Genomic DNA, 479 nt, shown 5'->3' with positions numbered 1-479 from the left:
GAGAGTGGCGTTTTTGCAGCTTATTTTATACCTTAAAAATCAAAGGAGACTGAGCGGGTCACACGGAACCCTCTGGTGGTGAACTAAGGGGGCGGATAAAGAGCAGCGCGGAGGGACACGCGCTCCTCCTACTCTGGTGGGTGCAGGCCAGGGGACGTTCACACAGAGAGGGTCCCGGGGACCGGAGGACAGTGAGGGGCTCTGTGCTCAGGTGGGAGGTCGTGCCCTGAGGGGTCTGGAGGAGGAGCCGACTCTGACCTTTCCAAGGTCTGTTATCTTAGATGCAAAAAGACGGTGGGCAGACATTTTCGGAAAAGGCTGACCTTCCTCAAGGAGGCCACAGACCTAGGACAAGACCGCCCGCCAAGACCCGCTGTTACTTAGGGCTTTTTATGTTCAGGCCGCCCGTGTGGTGACTCTCTGTCTCCGAGTCTGTAGGGCCCGCCGGGCCGGCCTCCCCGAGCTCGACGGGCCCGTCC

General features: G+C 59.7%; 1 protein-coding gene across 1 annotated transcript in view; it reads left to right on the top strand.

Moving 5' to 3' along the window:
- Positions 1-479, top strand: part of IL6R (interleukin 6 receptor) — a 27,249-nt gene that overhangs the window by 5,127 nt on the left and 21,643 nt on the right. The window lies entirely within an intron of this gene.

This window comes from Pteropus vampyrus, unplaced genomic scaffold, assembly GCF_000151845.1.
Source record: "Pteropus vampyrus isolate Shadow unplaced genomic scaffold, Pvam_2.0 Scaffold124, whole genome shotgun sequence".
NCBI classification, from domain to species: domain Eukaryota; kingdom Metazoa; phylum Chordata; class Mammalia; order Chiroptera; family Pteropodidae; genus Pteropus; species Pteropus vampyrus.
This window is presented reverse-complemented; position numbering and strand designations above follow the sequence as displayed.